Source organism: Cebus imitator, unplaced genomic scaffold (genome assembly GCF_001604975.1).
Source record: "Cebus imitator isolate Cc_AM_T3 unplaced genomic scaffold, Cebus_imitator-1.0 Scaffold96, whole genome shotgun sequence".
Classification (NCBI taxonomy): Eukaryota; Metazoa; Chordata; class Mammalia; order Primates; family Cebidae; genus Cebus; species Cebus imitator.
This window is the reverse complement of record NW_016107411.1, coordinates 5,522,293-5,544,671: the sequence shown is the minus strand read 5'-3', so window position 1 is coordinate 5,544,671 and position 22,379 is coordinate 5,522,293.

Here is a 22,379-nt window from a genome sequence, read left to right as displayed (position 1 = left end):
ATCTCTGCAGTTATGGCATTTTGATCTAGCCTGTTCTTTTTAATATGAGATCAGGAAGGTAGATAAAAACACAGGGAGTTCCCAACTTTAGAAACTTGCTAATCCCCACATTTTTCTTACTGTGAATCATCCATTACATTGTCAATAAAAAAAAAATCACTTTAACACTTGTATTTCGTACATATTTTCTGATATAACTTTAGATTTTTGGGATAACAATGAGAGAAAACAAAAATCAGAACCTAGTCTTGGTGGTTAAGGGCATATGATCTCCAGTTGTTTTATAAAAAACAAAGTAAGATCAAGAATTCTGGGCATTGTGTCTGCCTTGCTTTGTAATTTAAGGATGTCACCAAAACCTCCTTGATATGTGTTAACTGCCAAAAAATGTAAAAGTTTTACTAGAATTTGTGTGAAGTACTGTCTCAACAGCATCAGTAGTGTGCCAGTTTCTTTACACACACACTGTCATTTAATAATCACAACAGTCAAACTCTATAATATCTATACTACAGAGGAGGCTATGGAGACCTAGGAAAATTGAATAATTTTTTTTTCCCAGTTGAGTTCATAAAAGAGAGTAACAGAGAAGTGGTTAGATCTTGGTTTGTCTGGGCTCAAAGACTGTAAATTTTACTACACTATGCCATATTACTATGCAAAATAATACATTTCTAGTTAAATGTTGAAATAAGTTTTTCTTGAAAGCATGAAGTGTTACTTTCATAAGGCAAAGGGAGTCTACTGGTGTGGCAGCTTTTGTTCGTTTATCAGTATTCTTTTCGGGCATAGTGTCTGGTTCACAGCAGGCACTGAATACCCTGAATGAATGGAAGAACTGGCAGTGCTATGAACAGGTCATCTACATTCCCCTCTTCAAACATGTTGGATATAGTTGCATTTTACTTCTTCATGAAAGATAATCCTTTATTTCTTTATTATTTCCTAATGTGACTATTAAGAGAAAGATACATACTAAAACATAACCTAACAAGGATATAAAGAGAATATACGTGCATTTTCAGAAAAGATGCACAAATGAGGGACATAAAACTCATCATCATCGCCAAAAAGCATTCATTAACACATTTTTTCAGGTGACCTAGAAGCAGGCCTTACTAAATAAAAGACTGGATACTTCATCAATAACAAGCTATCTGCTATGCACTTTTTTTTAGATTAGTGAATTTTTTATTCATTTGTATTTTAAATTATGTAGAAGGTGAAAAGTTCACTTACAAACCAAAATTACAAGAATACTAGCATTTATAAGTGCCCATGTGTTAACAATTACCAAAGACTTTTTACTTCAAACTTTCAAGTTACTGTGTCATGCCCTTTCAGGTCAACCTGAAGGACTCCCTTTAGCATTTCTCTTTTTTTTTTGTAGGTGAGTTGGATTTATTTTTATTTTGAATTTACTTATTATACTTTAAGTTCTGGGGTACAAGTGCAGATCGTGCAAGTTTGTTACCTAGGTATACATGTGCCATGATGGTGATCTGCTGCATCCATCGCCCTGTCATCTACTTTAGGTATTTCTCCTAATGTTATCCCTCCCCAGTCCCCCACCACCTACTATTCCTACCCTAGCCCCTCACCCCCCAGGCCCTGATGTGTGATGCTCCCCTCCCTGTGTCCCTGTGTTCTCATTGTTCAACACCCAATTATGTGTGAGAATATGCGCTGTTTGGTTTTCTGTTCTTGTGTCAGTTTGCAGAGAATGATGGTTTCCAGCTTCATCCATGTCCCTGCAAAGCACATGAACTCATCATTTGTTATGGCTGCATAGTATTCCATGGTGTATATGTGCCATATTTTCTTTATCCAGTCTATCATTGATGGGCATTTGAGTTGGTTCCAGGTCTTTGCTATTGTGAACATTGCCACAATGAACATATGTGTGCATGTGTCTTTATGATAGAATGATTTATAATCCTTTGGGTATATACCCAGTAATGGGATTGCTGGCTTAAATGTTATTTCTATTTCTAGATCCTTGAGGAGTCGCCACACTGTCTTCCACAATGGTTGAATTAATTTACACACCCACCAGCAGTGTAAAAGCGTTCCTATTTCTCCACATCCTCTCCAGCATCTGTTGTCTCTTGAGTTTTTAATGATCACCATTCTAACTGGCGTGAGGTGATATCTCAACGTAGTTTTGATTTGCATTTCTCTAATGACCAGTGATGATGAATTTTTTTTCATATGTTTGTTGGCTGCATAAATGTCTTCTTTTGGAAAGTGTCTGTCCATATCCTTTGCCCACTTTTTGATGGGGTGGGTTGTTTTTTTTCTTGTAAATTTGTTTATGTTCTCCGTAGAATCTGGATATTAGCCCTTTGTCAGATGGGTAGATTGCAAAAAATTTTTCCCATTCTGTTGGTTGCCAGTTCACTCTAATGATGGTTTCTTTGGCTGTGCAGAAGCTCTTAAGTTTAATTAGATCCCATTTGTCTATTTTGGCTTTTGTTGCCATTGCTTTTGGTGTTTTAGTCATGAAGTCCTTGCCCATGCCTATGTCCTGAGTGGTATTGCCTAGGTTTTCTTCTAGAGTTTTTATGGTGCTAGGCCTCATGTATAAATCTTTAATCCATCTAGATTGAATTTTTGTATAAGGTGTAAGGCAGGGATCCAGTTTCAGCTTTCTGCATATGGCTAGCCAGTTTTCCCAACACCATTTATTAAATAGAGAATCCTTTCCTCATTGCTTGTTTTTGTTAGGTTTGTCAAAGATCAGATGGTTGTAGTTGTTTGGTGTTATTTCTGAGGCCTCTGTTCTGTTCCATTGGTCTACATCTCTGTTTTGATACCAGTACCATACTGTTTTGATTACAGTAAGCTTGTAAATTGCTATGCATTTTAAGTGAATGTTAGAGCATATGCCTTGTAGTCAGACAAATTAGACTTCCAAACCTAGTATTAGGACTCCAGGCAAACTACTTTGTTTCTGTTTGTTTGTTTTGAGTCAGAGTCTGGCTCTGTCACCAAGGCTAGAGTTTAATGGTCCAATTTCAGTTCACTGCTACCTCTGCCTCCTGGGTTCAAGAGATTCCCTGCCTCAGCAGCCCAAGCAGCTGGGATTACAGGTGTGCACCATGGGTCCAGCTAATTTTTATATTTTTAGTAGAGATGGGGTTTGGCCATCTTGGCCAGGCTGGTCTTGAACTCCTGACCTCAAGTGATCTGCCTGCCTCAGCCTCCCAAAGTGCTGAGATTACAGGCGTGAGACACTGAGCACAGCCCCTTTGGTTCTTAATGGGCAACATTATTGCTATTTACATATTTGTAATGAGGATTAGAAATAATTTTAGTAAATTTTTGGCAAATAAGTCATTAGTAATTAGCATTTACTTTGATGGAAAACAAAGATGACATCCTCTTGGCTTTCCATGAGAAAAATGGTGGTAAGTATTAGACAGAATACTGGTGATTTTTATTTTTTTGATGCCAACTTTAAGTTTGTTATAATGTTACCAAAGATAACAGTAGTCTGGGGAAGCACATACATAAGATATCACATATTCCATTTTTATTTATGCGTTTGTCCCATATGTATCTTTTGGGGCATATATTACTTTGCAAAAGTAATATAGATGATTATTTGAATCTCTTTGCTATGGATTTGGGCTCCAAACAAACTTATCTGTAAAGTAGCAACTGGAAGGAGGCTCTATGACAGCAATTGCACAGAGGAGAATATAGTTAATTATAATCGAAAGGTGTCATCGAGAAACCCATGAACAGAGAGATACCTATACTGACTTTAGACAAGGAGTATAGAACAAACTCACTCTAAACAACCAACAATTTGAATTTAACAAAACATTATTATCTTTGTTTTTGATTTCTTTGGGATGCCACCAAAGCCCTGTTGTTGTAACACTACTGCAGTCTCTACTTATTACCTTGGTGCTAAAATCTATCGTGTCATAACTAGCATTAAAATTACTGAACCAAAACCCTGAGTGTGTACATGCAAATTATGCAGGTTAAAGAAAATCAAGTTGGGAAATACAGAGACTCAAATCCCCTTACTAATTTTAACTTCATATAGCTCACAATTTTGAAATAATAGGAAGATCTCAAGAGTAATAATGATATACAGTAACCAACAAGTTTAGAGTAATACCAAAAGTCTCTTTGTTCTTCAGTTTAAATTAAATTAGTTTGTAAATAAATAAGGGGATTTTTTTTTTTTTAATTTCAGGGTTTTCTTCTGTATTTCCACCTTTGCAGTCTGGTTTAATCAATAATACCAATAGCTGACGTTATTCTATATTGTCAAACCCACAACTGTGACTCCAAAACAAGGCCCCATTCATCTTCTCTCCTGTCTTTAGCCACGAGAACCCAAGGAAAGACACTGTTACCTGATCACCTTTGGTCTCTTAGGGTGAGGGGATTTAGCAACTCCCTTTTGTGGTTCTGTTTCAAAGGCAGTATACAATAATTGAGAGGTTGGTACTGGAATCAAATAGGCCTGGGCTCTGATGTAATTTATTCATTTATTCATTCCTTTATTTATAATTTATAATTCATTTATTTATCCAGCAGCTATTCAAAAGGTACCCACAGGGGCCAGATTTTGGATGTTGAGGATAAAATAGGAAACAAAACAGATAAATCCCTGACCTTATATTTTTAAAAATAGGGCAGGAGTACACACAAAAAAATAAATAAATAAGAGTAAGAGCAGACGTGGTGATTGCTGTGATATGGAGAAGGCATAATTTACTAGCTTTGTTAATTTGAGAATTTGAGAAAGTGGTTAAATATTTAAATTACCATGAAAAGGTGGATAGATAATATTATTCACTTCATAGGGCTGAGATCCCGAACTCAGTGATTAGTTAGTACACAGTGAGTGCTCAAAAAATCTAAGCCATTGTTTTCATTGCTAATTAAAGTTGTTAATTAAACTCAATTTTGACTTTTTTTCTACCATTTACAATTCATTCCACAACTAAAAAAAATTATTATTCATTATGTTAAAGCACTGTTTTGGGTGCTGCTAGGTATATAACAGGAAAAAAAAAAGGTAAAAACAACAAAACACTCTGCTCTCATGAGTTTGGCATACATGATTTTATTAAGTTGGAATCATATGAAGTTGGTGTTTCACAGGCTAAAACAATTGAACAATGAATTTATTTAAATAGTAGTTTCTCATATCTCTAAAGTAGAAGAGTGGGCTCCCAATTTATATATATAAGGGAATTTTAAGTCATTTAATTAAGACTAAATCAGAGATCTGGATGTTGTAGTATATATAAGCAGCCTTGCCATATTTTTGAGTTGCAGCTTGTCTTTATCATACAAAACATGTAGCCTCTCATATGACAAAATTTGCAATTTACTTATGTAATCCAATGGACACCTATATTTGAAGACTAATATTTTCAAAAACACTGTAATGGTTTGAAATCATTTATTGATATATGTGTACAATATAACATATTCTAGCCAACTTGGAATAATTTAAATGCAAAACTCAATTCCTTAGAAATGTTACAAGATAATTAAAATAAAATTACCAGAGGCCCGACATGGTGGCTCCAGCCTGTAATCCCAGCACTTTGGGAAGCTGAGGCGGGCAGATCACTTGAGGTCAGGAGTTAGAGAGCAGCCTGGGCAAAATGGTGAAACCCCATCTCTACTAAAAATACAAAAATTAGCAGGGTGAGATGGTACACGCCTGTAATGCCAGTTACTCAGATGGCTGAGGCATGGGAATCGCTTGAACACATGGAGGCGGAGATTGTAGTGAGCTGTTATTGAGCCACTGCATTCCAGCCTGGGTGACAGAGCTCTGTCTCAAAAAATAAAATAAAATAATATAAAATAAAATAACCAGAAAAAAATGTGGCTTCCCTAAAGTAAAATAGTGTTCTGAAACCCAGGATCAGTTCCTGACTCCCAGATGCCAGGTTTAAGGAATAGGTGGTCTCATATTCATGGCTAAGAGCACAAACTCTGGAGTTGAATAGCCTGGGTTAGAATCCTGGGGCTCTCATTTTCTGTTTGTATAATGGTGGACAAATCAGTTAGCCTTTCTGTGCCTTGCTTTCCCAACCTGTAAAGTTGAGGTGATAGTACTATATTCATGCTTTCCTTTGACATATAAACAAATGTTTGTAAAATGCTTAGAATATTTGGCACATGATAAGAGCTATATGTTTAACTGCTGTTATTATCATTTATTTATACAAGAGGAAACTTTGTCATTCTGCAAATAATTAATTTATAACAAATGTGTTTTCTCCTTTGTGCCTTTTCTTCTTCATCTGGATGAATTGGTGGTGAAAAAAAACTACTTCCCAAATGAGATTAAAGTCCCTAGAGAGTATTTCATAAGTACCTGTTGATTACTAAGAATAAAATATTAGGTAACAAAGGATTTTAGTTTTAGCCTCAGTACCTCCAGAGTTATTGTTACCATCAATCAAATCAGGTAACTTCTCTGAACCTCGGTTTGTACATCTCTAAAATATGGATAATTAAGTTCTTACCTGTTTGTAAATAGTTGAGAGGTCGTCATTAACTGTTAATTTTAATATATAAACATAGGATAGTATTGTGTCACTCATATTGATAATATATGTTGTTTTTTTCAAGGTGCCCTCAAAGTAGGCATCTGAAAAAGTTAACACACTGTAGAAAGTATCTCCATTCATTATCTGACAGAGTGATTCTATAAGTAGAAAAATCAGGTACAGTCTTTCTACTTGTTGAAATTAGTGTGCTTTTACTATATAGGTAAGGGTCCTGAGAGTTAACAACTCCCCAACTAGTCACATTTTCCTTCTGTAAGCCACTCATCAAGATCAACCCTAGCTCCTTTCAGAGGACCCATATTTTTCTTTTCTTTTTTTTTTAAATTTATTTTTTATTTTGATAGGTTTTCAGGGAGCAGGTGGTGCTTGGTTACATGAATAGTTCGTTAGTGATGATTTCTGAGATTTTGGTGCACCCATCACCAGAGCAATATATACACTGTACCCGATGTGCAGTCTTTTATCCCTTACCACCCTCCCACTTTTTCCCCCTGAGTTCCAAGTCCATTGTATCATTCTTATGTCTTTGTGTCCTCACAGTTTAGCTCCCACTTTTGAGTGAGAACATACAATGTTTGGTTTTCCATTTCTGAGTTACTTTCCTTACAATAATAGTTTCCAATTCCATCCACATTAGTGTGAATGCCATTATTTCATTCTTTTTTATGGCTGAGTAGTATTCCATGGTTTATATACACACCCCATTTTCTTTATCCGCCAGTTGATTGATGGGCATTTCATCTGGTTCCATATTTTTGCAATAGAAAATTAGGCTGCTATAAACATGTGTGTACAAATAGCTTTTTTGTAGATTGACTTCTTTTCCTCTGGGTAGATACCTGGTAGTGGGATTGCTGGATCAAATAATAGATCTACTTTTAGGTATTTAAGGAATCTCCACACTTTTTTTCATAGTAGTTGTACTAGTTTACATTTCCACCAACAGCATAGAAATGTTCCCTTTTTACCACATCCACACCAACATCTATTATTTTTGATTTTTTTATTATGGACATTCTTGCAGGAGTAAGATGGTATCACATTATAACTTTGATTTGCATTTCCCTGATCATTAGTGATTAGCATTTAATTTATGTGCTTGTTTGGGCCCATAGTTTTCACCAGAGAATGTTACTTTTTTCTACAACACATAAGAAAACTGGTAATACTAGCAATTATAATAAAAATAGCTACAGTAATAATAGCCAACACTTATATAGAACTTTCTATGTGTCAGACACTGTTCTTAGCTTTTTACATAGTCTTACATTATATTTTGGCCGCTAGTCAAAAGTTATGTTATGCCACCATCCGGGTTAACATTATAATTGAACTAACATTATTCTTTCATGAAATGAATAGTTATAGAGAGACTACTATGTGTCTGATTTCCATCTGGAATGCTGAAGCCTTCTACAGTTCCTCATACCTCGACCATCTCTGATTCTGTGAAAATAGAGGCTGCTTTATTTTTCAGTCTTTCACAAATTTTCATCTAAAAATTATTTGTTTCACATAGCTGCCATCCCTTATTCCTACTCTTTCTCCTATGTGTCTACAACCTCTTTTACATATAAACAAACTACATTCTTAAACTCTCTAGAGAATGTTCTCTTCTTTTCCAACTTCACTGAATTCAATTCAACTTCAGGGATGATCCTGCTGTGTAATCACCAACAGTGTAAGATGTCCACATTGAGAGAGTCCACAGATCACAGAGACACGTCAGTGGGTATGGTATAACCATTTTTCTTTGCATCCTACTACCATCCTTTTGTTTGAAAAAAATCATCTTTGTTTGAAGATTGCATCATCTGATTCAGTCCGTTGCAAACTGGGCTTTTTTTTTCTTTCTTTCTTTTTTTTACAAAAGCAGATAACCTAATAGACATAAATTGATATCAGCTTATTTTATATTATATATATTCAGATAGAAAAGTATATAGAACAGCCATTTTTAAAAATTTATTAAACCCTGAGTGATTGTAATAGCAGAGTTAGAAGACTATATCAAACTCATCGCAAAGACAAATTAATTCGCATACCTCAGAGACAAAATCACTATCTTGCAATTTTTTCTATTTGTGAAAGTTCCATGTTTAACTTAATTTGTCTTAAAATGCAATCAATAAATGTTAAAAGACTAACAAATTCAAGTCAGATTAAGGATCACTGGGAGAATAAATGACAGGCAGTAGGACTCCTGCTGTCAGATGTATACTGTAAGCAGCAAAAAGAATGAGACTATTTTGCCCTGATAATAAATTAATAACTCCTAATCATGCTTACTTCTGTTTGGTTTTCTTTCTCTGCTCACAGAGTCAGCAGTCTCCAAACTAAAGGAGAGCAGCATTGGCATTACTAATATGGAACAGATGACCATCCCTTTGGGAGTTTTTGTGTTGCCATAGCAGTTTCTAAGCCTCAGATTGATAAAAAAGAAAGAAGAGGTGAATGCTGGCTTCAGAAAAGTAATTTAGTGCTTTATTCCAGTAACTTTAATTTCTGTGCTCTTAGTGCCCTTTGAACCTCTTATTTTAGTTTCCTTAGTTGTATAAATATTTACTGGAAAGTGTATTGTTTTCAAGGCAGCGATAAGTGTTGTGCGATATGCTACTAAGAAGGATGTGGGAGGAGACAAGTTATAGGAACTGAAAAATGATCCCCAAACTATTCATTCTATGGAGCCCTGGAGACTGTCATTTGCCAGCATAGTGCCTAGCACATTTGTGGCTACTAATAAAGATTTGGTGAATGGATGAATGGTTGAATCAGAAGCAATGTCGAGGAATGAGAAAGTTTGCATAACTCAGGCAAGGGTCAAGCATTTAGTCACATGCTAGTCACCAATCTGGCATGATGCTGAGAGCTCTAAGAAATAAGTAACGAAGAAAGCAATTACAAATTTAAATATAGCTCAAACATGCCCTTGTCAGTGGATTGAAGGCAATGTTGCTGGCAGTCTGACATTAATGTACTTGTGGGTGAGCAGGACATTTATGATTCTTTATTCCAGATCCAGGAAAAGATCCTAGTATTCAGGCCACTGCTTCAGAAGGAGTGACCTGAATGTCGTCAGTTCAGGCTAATAAGCATGTACACCAGTAAACTGTTATTACCAAATTTGTCATGCCTAAGTCCTCCTGGATAATTTAATTCCAAATATTTTTACTAATTTTCACAAATTGATTCCTGATTTAAAAATGTTCACAGTGGTTCCCTCACCACACCCCCTGCCACCCTCAAGTGATCTCGGGAATGATTAGGAAAGTTTAAGCTATGCTCTTTGAGATGCAAGGCTCTAAGATATTGCTGTTTACATGGTAGAAAGGATTTAAAATTGGCAGCCCTCATTCAGTTGTCTACTTTTGATTTGGGGGGTAGATTATGGCTAACATTTTTGTCTACTCTGGGTTTTAAAATTTTGTACTACTACAATTTAGAATGTCCATCTTTGCATAATATTCTAAGGGGCTTTTCTGAAGATGCGCTAAATTTACACTACCATTCATTCCTTCTATGAAAGCTGCAAGACTGTTCTGGCAGTACACATTTAATCAGCGTGTCCATCTCTTGGGTCATCATTCTAAGAATTATGTTGCATAAATTATATGTTCATCTTACCTGGGGTCAGAATGCTTAGCGCTACTGTGCAGTGAAATCATGTCATCCATTTATATTGCAGTGCTCAGTGGAATTAGAGTTTTGATTTTTATCTTTTTATTTTATATTTTTTTAAAGAGAACAAAATCACTTGAAGAGGAAACACTAGTACTTCCCTGCTTTTACGGATTACACTTATTTTAGAAGACTATGTATAAAGTATTTTGGAATGTATTGAATATTAACTAATTCACTATGTATTTTTTAAATAGTTTGACAATGTTATTTATGGTTGACTGAAGTAGATAATATATAGAATGCATAGTTACTTTCACATAATTTCAGAAACTATATTGAGTTCTATTTGTAAGTTTATTGATTTACATTTAAAACATACAGCTCATATACATGTATTTCATTTGTCCCACCTTCAAAATCTGCCAGCACAGGGTTAAAGGAAAATACCTAAATATCCACAGTGTACATAAGCTTAGAAAGCTCTGAGTAACAAGCCTGCCTTAATTATAGAAGAGAAATTTAGTACAAAATGTTTTTAAATAGTGGTTAACAAGAGAAGACCCAGAATATGCCACAATCTATTTTTACTGTTTTATATTGATGACCTCATTCAAAACTTACAATGATATTTAGTAGTAGGTACGTCTGTTATCCTAATTTTATGACTTGAAAACAGTACATGGAGTTTAGATCTTGCACTTTCAGTTGTTCAGGTTTCTGATCTATAATAATTACTTCTTCTACCTTCCTTTAGCTCATATGCCCATGGTTACACTCCTGATATTTTCATCACTACTAGGTGCGTCACCTCCAAAAGTTCAAATTCAAGTGTTCTGCTTTTTTAACTACCACTTCAAATTCTTCTAAGTCACCTACTCTAATTTTCCAATTTCAATAAGTCTGTTTTGGAATAATACAGAGATTAACATGGCATTGTGCAAGGCTAATTTAGAAATTAACTAAATGCTTTATATGTTTAGATTCATGGGTTAGGCAATTTAAGATTAGAATTGCGGCAACTCTTTCCGGATTGATCAACAATTATAATAAAAATACCACAAAATTCCTTTAGTTTTCTAGGAACTTGAAAACAAACTCTAAAATTTGTGTGGAAGTGTGGAGGGCTAAAAAAAAAAAAAAAACCCAAGGCAGCTTGAGGACAAAAATCAAGAGTATAGGACTTGCTCTACAAATATTAATGATAATTATAAAGATACAATAATTAAGAGCAGGTGATATTAGTAAAAAGGCAAAGACATGAATGAACATAATAGAATTCAGAAAATGGGCTTCCTTGCTGTAGTCTCACCTACTTAGCAGACTGAGGTGGGCGGATTGCTTGATCCTGCCACACAAAAATGAGCATTTAACTTTTAATGATGGTAATTCTGTAAAACATTGAAGGAAACAGTATTTTCAATAAATGTTGCAAAAACTAGTTATCGATAAGAAAAACAAAATTCAATAAATTCCTACTTTAATACACACACATAGACACACACACACATACACACAATCAATTCCAGATGAATCACAGGCCTTAATTTCAAAAGCACACAAAAAAAGTTCCAGAATATAGTAGAATTGATTCCTAATATAGTTTTTAGAAGCTTGGGGCTACAGGGTGATTTCTTAAACAGCATTCAAAAAAAATTAAGCAAAAATAGAAAGACTGGTAAGTACACTACATTAAAATTTAAAACTATGCTCATCAAAAGACAATAGCTAAGACTATAAAGGCAATCCACAGATAGAAAAAACATATTTGCAATACATATAACCAATAAAAAATCATATTCAGAACATATTAAAAATTCCTAAAAAGCAGAAGCAAAAGATGAACTGAAAAAGGAAAAGCATTGTAAAAAACACTTCAAAAAAGTCTCAAGTTTACTAGTAATCAGGGAAATAAACATAATCTGAAAATCACAATAAGATACAACTCATGAGTTACCAGAATGGCAAAAATCCAATAGTGTAATAATACTAAGTAGTGGCGATGATATAGATCCATAGAGTTTTTACAATTTGCTGGTAGGATTGTAAACTGTTAAGATAACTTTAGAAAACAATTGGTTCATAAATATGAAAGACTTATTCATGAACAGCTTATTTCATGCACTGGTATAAACCCCATAGAAATGCTTATTTATATTTACCAGGATACAACTGCTTGAAAGTTCATAGTGCATAGTTCAAAACTACAAATAACCCAAACTGTAAAAAAGATAAATTATACTATATTAATCTATGAACTATTAACAGGAATGAAAATAAACTACACATACATACAAAAACATTTATGAATCTTAAAGACAATTTTTTTTTTTTTTTTTAGAGACAGGGTCTTGCAGTGACACAATCACAGCTCACGGTGTCCTTGACCTTCCAGGCTTAAGTGATCCTTACACCTCAGTCTCTTAAGTAGGTGAGGTTATGGACACATGCCACCACACCTGGCTAATTTTGTTGTTGTTGTTGTTGTTGTTGTAGAGATGGTCTTGCTATGTTACCCAGGCAAGTCTGAAACTCCTGGACTCAAGTGATCCTCCCACTTTGGCCCCACAAAGTGCTAGGATTATAGGCGTGAGCCACAGAGGCTGGCCAGAAAACATAATGTTAAAGGAGAGAAGCCAATATAGTAGGATATGTACTGTATGATTTCATTATATAAAGTTCAAAAATAACAAAATTAACCTTTCTTTATTGATGTATGTTTTGGTAGTAATACTCTAAAGAAAGGAAGTAAATGCTATGAAGCTCAGGATAGATATTAAGGAAGGAAGCCGGAAGAAATTTATGATCAAGAAGGTCTGTGTAGGAAGCTTTTAGGAAGCTGATATATTTGACGTCTTGATCTGAGTGGGGATTAAAGAGTGATTATCCTCCATTAATTTGTTAAGCTGGCTATTTATGTCTTCTTTTCTTTGTTTTATATTAATAAAAATAAGACATAATTATATTTAAACATTTGTGGAACAGATACCATATTTTAATATCTGCAGACAATACTTTGAAGAAAGAATTGAAAAATTTTCATAAAACAACAACTTAAAACAGTAAAAGAGTTGAGTGAGGGCTTCACAATACTGAGGAAAATTTGAATATATTTATAAATTAATGAAAACAAAAACTATACAATTGTGAGAAAATGGGTTGGAATTTGAACCCAGAGAAGATGAAAGAAGCTTGGAACAGCCAAGGTAGCTATTGGATACAGATGGCATTCTCAAAAGAATTTATTTTAAAGGAATGAGTGTCCATAAGGGTGTGAACAGGGGAAGGAGAATAAGAGAAGGGCAGATGAGGCACTCAAAAACTTGTAACAGCAGGAAGTCCCTTAAGTTCCCAGGCATAAGGGGGGAAGGAGAGAATGAACAATTGAGTCAAGTCCAACTGAGAGCTGAAACAGAGCAAGAGGTATCACCCACAGGAGACAGAGCCATATACAGAATCTGCTAGAATTGTAGTAAAGCAGGAAAAGTATGGGGATGGAGAAATAAATATTCTGATCTCTTTTTCCTCCCATACTCTGATTTCTTCTGGTTGCTCCTTGTCTAAACCCCACTGAAAACCAGAGTGGCTGAGGGATGTAGCTTGAAGAGGCTAGACTTCTGAAACTTATAGCAGGGCAGCAGAAGGCAGATAAATCATGTAGGGGTGGAAAGGATCAAAGGTAGAATAACTGGCAGGAGACTGAGAGGGAGAAAGTTTAGTTCAGAAACAAATATGGTTTAGATCCGAAAAGATGGTCCTCCTTAGGCAAGATGGATGGTAGAAATGCCTGTGTGATAACTCACAGACAGGAGTTAACTTGTGAAAGGGAAAGATAGTTGAGGGAGCTCTTATCTGATGACCTTAATTTCAACAAAACCAATATAGGAATTACCTGCTTGTAGGATAGAAAAGCAGGGGCAGATCAGGATACTTGGGAAGATTAGAGGAAATTTGGAATTACTTTGGTGGGATATTTAGTAGGAAGTCAATAGAGAATGAGTGAGAGAACTGCTTACTTGCACTGAAAGCAACTGGATTTTTTATATTGAGTTTCTCTATTAGAGCACTTAAGAGTATATTAAGCAAAATCACTTATGCAAAACGGAAAATAAGTTTTCTTTATTTAACTGCTTCCAAAGCAAACAAGAGTTTAGAAGGCAAAAATTGTGTCTTATTCATACCTATTCCTACACTTCCTTTTCTCCCTCATCTGCGTGCTAAACACTAAGCATGTGTGCAGGCATATATGTGTGAATGCACACTAGAATGCACAAACATAATCTAAGACAATATGTTTATATGAATTAGCACTTGATATTTTCCTAATCAGAATAGATATTTTAAATCTTAATGTATTATACTTAATTTAATGCAAAATTACATATGAGGAATGCAGATTGTTTAGGTCCTGGGTTTTATTCCTAGTTTCACTATGTAGTTCTGGTAAATCAGGACAATATGTTCTTTAAGCTTGAATTCAGTAAGCATTCACTTATATAAAAACCATTCTAGGTAAGACTATATGAAAGATGCTTTCTAGTTAACTATTTTTATGAAAACAATAAGTATATATGCAAAAATATGTCAATGAGTTCAGAAATGTTTGAATGATATGTGCACATGTATTTTTTTTTACTCAGTATTTCTGTTAATCTGTGCTCTGAATTTAATAATAAATGTCAGGATGGAGGCAGAACAAGATAGCCAAATAGAATCCTCCACTGATTGTGCTCCCACTAGGACCAAAGTGAACGACTATTCACACAAAAATTACCTAAGAGCCAAAAATCAGGTAGCTGATCAAGGTACTTGGTTTTAACCTAATATCACTGAAAGAGACACTAAGGTGGATACAAAAGACAGTCTTGAATTGCTGATGCCACTTCTCCCCCATCTGAGCAGAGGCCACATGGCATGGAGAAAAAAATCTGTGTGCTTGGGGGAGAGAGAGGACAGTGATTATGGTACTTTGTATTGGAATTCAGTGCTGCCCAGTCACAACAAAAGGCAACACAGGACAGAAATCAGCCAGCATCCATAGAGGGAGCATTTAGACCAGGCCCAGCCAAAGGGGAATTGTTCATCCTGGCTGTTGGAACCTGAGTTCCAGTAACCCCACCACTGCAGGCTAAAGTGCTCTGGGGTTCTAAATAAACCTGAAAGGCAGTCTAGGCAACAGGGACTGCAATTCCTGAGCAAGTCTTAATGCTCAGCTGGGTTTGGAGCCAGTGGACTTAAGGTACTGCATGACCTCATGAGACAGAAGCTAGGGTAGCTAAGGGAGTGTTTGCGCCATCCCTCCCCAACTCCAGATAGCAGACCACACAGCTCCAGGAGAGGCTCCTTTCCTCTGCTAGAGGAAAGGCTAGGAAAGAGTAAAGAGTACTTTGTCTTGCAACTTGAATACCAGCTCAACCACTGTAGGATAAGGCACCAGACAGAATACTGAGGTCTCCATTCCAGGCCTTATCTCTCAGATGATGTTTCAAGATACTGTCTGAGACAAATGGAAACTTGCTACATTGAAGGGAAGAACCTAGTCCTGGGAAGATTTGTTACCTGCTGGCAAAAGACATCTTGAATCATGAATATTCAGTAGTAGCCAGGCAGTACTGGCCTTGGGTTTGACTCAAGAGACCTGCTGGTTGCAGATGTAACCCAGTACATTTCCAGGTGTGGTGACTACAGGGAAAGACTCTTGCTGCTTGTGAAAAGGAGAGGGAAGAAGAAGGGAAGTTTGCATTGAAGCTTTGATGCCATTTCAGCCACAGTAAGATATTGCACCAAGTGCGCTCTTGGGATCGCTAATTCCAGGTCTTGACTCTTGGACACCATATTTGGACCTGCACTGGGGCAGAATGGAGCCCACTTCCTTAAAGGGAGAGTCCCAGACCTGGAAGCATTCACCATGACCTTAGGAAAAAACTCTTAGGCCTTGAGTTAACATTGGTGATAGCCAGGCAGTACTCTCCATTGGCCTAGGGTGGTAGCGGTGAGAGAGACTCCTCTGTTTGTTGAAAGGCAAAGGAAGATTGCAAAGACTTCATCTTGTGGCTCAGATGCCAGCTCAGACACAATCAGTAGATTGCTAATGTTTCCAACTCCAGGCCCTAGCTCCTGAATGGCATCTCTGGTTCTGCCCAGGGCAAAAAGGTACTTACTACCCTGAATGGAAGAACACAAGCCTGGCTGGGCTTACCAATGATTGTAAAGCCCTAGGGCTTTGAGCTAACATGGGTAGTAGCTAGGCAGTGGTTACGATGGACCTTAAGTGAGACCTAATGATATGCTGGCTTCAGATCTGATCCAGTGCAAACCAGGAGTGGTAGTCACAGGGGTACTTATGTCACCCCTTCCCCAGTTCCAGGCAGCTCAGCACAAAGAGATAGACTCTGTTTGTTTGGGAGACAGTAAGGGAAGAAAAGAAGGGTCTCTGTTTGGTAAACCAGAGAATTTGTCTGGATTTTATTCAAGACCATCAAGGCAGTACCTCTATGAGTTTTCAAGAGCCACAACATGACTGGGTTTTGGGTGCCCCCTAATGCAAATATGACTGCAATGACCAAAAACTTGGATTATAAAAACACTCAAGTCCCTTCAAATACCTGCAAAGCCTTCCCAAGAAGTGTAGGTACAAACAAACCCAGACTGTGAAGGCTACAATAAATACGTACTTCTTCAATGTCTAGATACTGATGAACATACACAAGCATGAAGACTATCAAGGAAGATATGACCTCACCATATGAACTAAATAACGCATGTAGGACCAATCCAGGAGGTACAGAAATATGTAACCTTTCAGAGAAAGAATTGAAAATAACTGATTTGAGGAAACTTAATGAAATTCAAGAAAACATGGAGAAGGAATTCAGAATCTATCAGATACATTTAACAAATAATGTAAAATAACTTTTAAAAACCTAGCAGAAATTGTGGAGTTGAGAAATGCAATTGACATACTGAAGAATGCATCAGAATCTCTTAACAGCAGAGTTGATCAAGCAGAATAAAAAATTACTGAGCTTGAAGACAGTTTATTTGAAAATATACAATGAGAGGAGACAAAATAAAAAGAATTTTAAAAATGAAACATGGCTACAGAATCTAGACTATAGCCTCAAAAGAGCAAATTGAGTTACTGGCCTAAAGAGGAGGCAGAGAGAAAGAGAGACAGGAGTAAAAAGTTAATTTGAAAGTATAATGATAGAGTACTTCCAAAACTTAGAGACAGACAATGTGATTGAAGTACAAGAAGGTTATGAAACACCAAGCAGATTTAGCCCAAGAAGACTACCTCAAGAATTTAGTAATAAAACTCTCAAAAGTCAAGTTTAAAGAAAGGCTCATAAATACAGCAAGAGAAAAGAAGCAAATAACATACAATGGAACTTCAATACATCTGACAGCAGACTTTTCAGTGGAAACCTTACAGGCCAGGAGAGAGTTGCATGACATATTTAAAGTGCTGAAGAAAAAGCAAAGGAAAACAAAAACAAAACCCTTTCATAGTATAGTATAATATGGTATAGTATAGTATAGTATAGTATAGTATAGTATAGTATAGTATATCCAGCAAAAATATCCTTCAAAAAAGAAGGAGAAATACTTTCCCAAATGAAAGCTGAGTGATTTAAACAATGCCAGATGTGTCCTAAAAGAAAATGCTTAAGAGAATGCTTCAACTTGAATGAAAAGGGCATTTATGAGCAAAAAGAAATCCTCTGATTGAACAAAATTCAGTAATAATAATTGTAAGCACACAGAAAAACAGAAAATTATGACACTGTAATTGTGGTGTGTAAGCTACCAATACTTTGACTAGAAAGATTAAATGATGAATCAACCAAAAATAATAACTACTATGACAAATTTTGAAGATTATAGACAGTAAAATGATATATAAATAGAAAAACAAAAGGTTAAAAAAGGGGGTTAATGTCAAAGTGTAGAGATTTTCTTTGTTTTCTCTTTTCTTGTTTGTTTGTTTATGCAATCAGTACTAAGTTGTCATCAGTTTAAATAATGGGTTATAAGGCATTATTTATAAACCTCATGGTAATCTTGAATCAAAAAGCATACAACAGATTCACAGAAAATAAAAAGCAAGAAATTGAAATACCACCAGAGGAAATCATCTTCACTGAAAGGAAGATAGGAAGGAAGAAAAAAAGGAAGAGAGAAGGCCAAAAAACGATCAGAAAAGAAATGGCAGAAGTAAGTTCTTACTTATCAATGATAACATTGAATGCAAATGGAATAAACACTCCAATCAAAAGACATAAAGTGGGTGAATGAATTAAAAAATCAAAAACCAATGTTTTTTACCTGCAAGAAACACACTTCATCTGTAAAGAAGCAAACAGATAAAAAATAAAGGCATGAAAAAGGATATTTCATGTAAATAGAAACAACAAAAAAGCAGGAATAGCTATACTTATATCAGACAAAGCAGATTTATATACAAAAACTATAAAGAGAGACAAAGATAGTCATTATATAATGATACAGACGTCAGTTCAGTTAGAGAATATAACAACTGTAAATACCTATTCATCCAACCCCAGAACACCCAGAAATATAAAGCAAATATTATTAGAGCTACAAAGAGATAGACTCTAATAAACTAATAGCTAGAAACATAAGCACTCCACTTTCAGTATAGGACAGACCACTTAGACAAAAAAATCAACAAAGAAATATCAGACTTAATTCACACTGTAGAACAAATGGATCTAATAAATATTTACAGAACATATTATCCATCAGCTGTATACACATTCTTCTCCTCAGCACAGGAATCATTCTCAAGGACAGACCATACGTTCGGCCATAAAAAGGTCTTTAATAAAAAAAAATAGAAATTATATCAAGTATCTTCTCTGAGTACAACAGAATGTAACTAGAAATAAATAATGAGAAATTTTGAAAACTGTATAAGCACATGGATATTAAAAATATGGTTTTGAATGAGTGGTTAGCCAATGATAAATTTAAGAAGAAAATTGAGAAATTTGTTGAAACAAATGATAATGAAAATGCAACATACCAAAACCTCTGGGACACACTGAAACACTTCTAAGAAAAAAGTTTACAGCTATAATCGCCTATATCAAAAAAGTAGAAAACCTAATAAACAATCTAACAATTCATCTAAAGAACTAGAAAAGCAAGAGGAAACCCAACTCAAAATTAGAAGAAAGATTAGAGCAAAAAATAAGTAAAATTCACATGAAGAAAACAAAAGTGAACAAAATGAAGTTTTTTTTTGAAAATATAAACAAAATTGACAAACCTTTAGCCAAACTAAGAATAACAGAGAAAAGACCCAAATAGATAAAATCAGAGAGGAAAAACAAGACATTACAACTGATACCATAGGAATATAAAGGATCATAGAGACGACTGTGAGCAATTATATGCCAATAAATTGGAAAACATAGACGAAATGAATAAATTCCTAGACACATATAACCTACCAAGATTCAACCATGATAAAATCCAAAACCTAAGCAGACCAGGAACAAGAAGGATTGAAGCTGTAATAACACATTTCCCAGCAAAGGAAAGCCCTGAACCCACTGCCTTCACTGGTAAATTTTCTAAACATGTAAAGAAGAAATAATATGAGTCCCACTCAAACTACTTAAAAAATGAAGAGGGGAAAGCATTTCTAAGCCATTCTATGAGGCCAGTATTATTCTAATACCAAAACTAGACAAAGACATAACAAAAAAAGAAAACTACAGGCTGATGAATGCTGATGCAAAAATCCTCAAGAAAATACCAGCAAACTGAATTCAGCATTACACTTAAAAGATCATTCATCATGATCAAGCGGGATTTATCCCTGACATGCAAGGATGGTTCAACATACACAAATCAATCAGTATAATATATAATATAAATATAATGAAGGACAAAAACCCACTGTTGGTGGGAATGTAAATTAGTTCAACTATTATGGAAGACAGTATGGTTATTCCTCAAGGATCCAGAACCAGAAATATCATTTGACTTGGCAATCCCATTACTCAGTCAATACCCAAAAGAATATAAATCATTCTACTCTAGAGACACATGCACATGTATATTTATTGCAGCACTATTTACAATAGCACACACATGGAACCAACCCAAATGTCCATCAATGATAGATTAGATAAAGAAAATGTGGTATGTATACACGATGGAATACTATGCAGCCATAAAAAGGAGTGAAATTATGTCCTTTGCAGAAACATGGATGAAGCTGGAAACCATTATCCTCAGCAAACTAACACAGTAACAGAAAACCAAATACTACATGTTCTGATTTATAAGTGGGAGTTGGACATTAAGATTACATGGACACAGGGAGGGTAACAACACACACCAGGTCTGGTTGGGAGGCTGGGGTTGAGGGGAGGGACCTCAGACGATGGGTCAATAGGTGCAGCAAGCCACCACGGTACACATATACTTATGTAAAAAACGTAGATATTCTACATGTGTATCCCAGGACTTAAAGTAAAATTTAAAAAAAAATGATTATTTTAATTAATCATAAAAAGCATTTGATAAAACTCAATATCCCTCCACAATAAAAACTCTTAAAAAACTTTACATAGAAAGAACATACCTCAACACATATTGTCATATATGACAGACCAACAGTATCATACGAATGGGGAAAAACTGAAAGCCTTTCCTCTAAGATCTGAAACACAAAAAGGATGCCCACTTTTACCACTGTTACTCAATATAGTACTGGAAGTCCTAGCTAGGGAAATCAGACAACAGAAAGAAATATAAAGGACATCCAAATTGAAAAGGGAGAAGTCAAATTATTCTTGTTTTCGATGAAATGACCTTACACTGGGAAAAACCTGAAGGCTCCACAAGAAAACTATTAGAACTGATAAACAAATTCAGTAAAATTGCAAGATACAAAATCAACATACAAAAATCAGTAGCATTTCCATATGCCAGAAGCAAACAATCTGAGAAAGAAATAAAGAATATAATTCCATTTTCAATAGCTACAAATAAAATTAAATACGTAGGATTAACCAAACAGGTAAAAGAGCTCTGCATTGAAAACTATAAAACATTGATAAAAGAAGTGATGGAAAAGGACATTAACAAATGAAAAGATACTTTAGGTTCATGAATTGAAGGAATCAATATTGTTGAAATGTCCATACTACTTAACACAATTTGCAGATTCAGTGCAATCACTATGAAAATACAAAAGACATTCTTCACAGAAATAGAAAAAAAAATCCTAAAATTTATATGGAACCACAAAAGACCCAGAATAGCCAAAGTTATCATAGACAAAGGGAAAATAACTGGAGGAATCACATTACCTGACTTCAAATTATACTACTACAAAGCTACAGTAACCAAAACAGAATGGTGCTGGCTTGAAAGTAGGAAAATAGACCAAAGAAACAGAATAGAGAACCCAGAACTAGATCCCCACATCTACAGTGAGCTCATTGGATAAGTTGCCAAGTATACACATTGGGAAAAGAACCATGTCTTCAATAAATGGTGCTGGGAAAAGTGGATATCCATATGTGGAAGGATGAAACTTGACACCTATCTCTTGTCAGACACAAAAATCAAATCAAAATGGGTTAAAGGCTTAAATCTAAGTTATCAAACTATACAACTATTAATACTACAAGAAAACATTGAGGAAACTCTCCAGGACGTTGGACTAGGCAAAGATTTCTTGCATAATACTCCATAAGCATAGGAAACAAAAGCAAAAATGAATAAACAGGGTCACTTCAAATTAAAAAGCTTCTTTCCCTCCCTTCAAGTTAAAAAACTTCTGTACAGCAAAGAAAACAATCAAGAAAGTGAAGAGACAACCCACAGAATGGAAGAAAATATTGGCAAATTATCTGACAAGCGATTCACAAGCATAATATATAAAGGGCTCAAACAAGTCTATAGGAAAAAAAGACTAATATTACAATTTAAAATGAGTAAAAAATATGAAAAGACATTTCTCAAAGAAGACATAGAAATGGCAAACAGGTATATGAACAAATGCTCAACATCAATGATTATCAAAACTACAATGAGGCCAGGTGTGGTGGCTCATGCCTGTAATCCCAACACTTTGGGAGGCTAAGGGAGGTGGATTACTTGAGGCCAGGAAGTTTGAGACTAGCCTAGCCAACATGGTGAAACCTCATCTCTACT